Source organism: Chrysochloris asiatica, unplaced genomic scaffold (assembly GCF_000296735.1).
Source record: "Chrysochloris asiatica unplaced genomic scaffold, ChrAsi1.0 scaffold00375, whole genome shotgun sequence".
In the NCBI taxonomy this organism is placed as follows: domain Eukaryota; kingdom Metazoa; phylum Chordata; class Mammalia; order Afrosoricida; family Chrysochloridae; genus Chrysochloris; species Chrysochloris asiatica.
The window spans coordinates 1,075,026-1,075,565 of NW_006408893.1; the positions used below are offsets into that span (position 1 = coordinate 1,075,026).

Sequence of the window (540 nt, forward strand, 5' to 3'; positions counted from 1 at the left end):
ACAATCAAACAAGATAGATACAGCATTGGCAACAATCCAAAACCTACAGAAAGAGGTCCAAACAATCAACAACAAAATGGCAGAAATAGAAAACTTTCTGAAAGGGCAGAGGAGTAGAATAGATGGGATGGAAGGAAGAATCAGTGAGCTGGAAGACAACTCTCTCAATACAACTAAGATAGAAGAACAAATACAAAAAAGGTAAAAAATTCAGAGGAAGATCCAAGATTCATGTTGGACAACATGAAGAGGAAAAACCTAAAAATTATTGGCATTCCAGAACAAAATGAGTCACACAAGTCCTCAGAGGAAATAGTTGAAGAACTACTGGAAGAAAATTTCTCTAACATCCTCAAAAGCGAAAAAATGATCATACAAGACGCACAACGAAGTCCAGGAAGGGTGGACCCCAAAAGAAAATCACCAAGACATACATATCATAGTCAAGCTCTCCAAACTCAAAGACAAGGAGACACTCCTGAAAGCAGCAAGAGAAAACAGAGTGGTCACATAAAAGGGCAAACAAGTCAGACTAAGCTC

At 38.3% G+C, this 540-nt stretch overlaps 1 protein-coding gene across 1 annotated transcript in view; it reads right to left on the bottom strand.

The window, feature by feature from the left end:
• SHROOM4 (shroom family member 4) overlaps positions 1 to 540 on the bottom strand; it is a 401,166-nt gene that overhangs the window by 351,489 nt on the left and 49,137 nt on the right. The gene's annotated exons all lie outside the window — the stretch shown is intronic.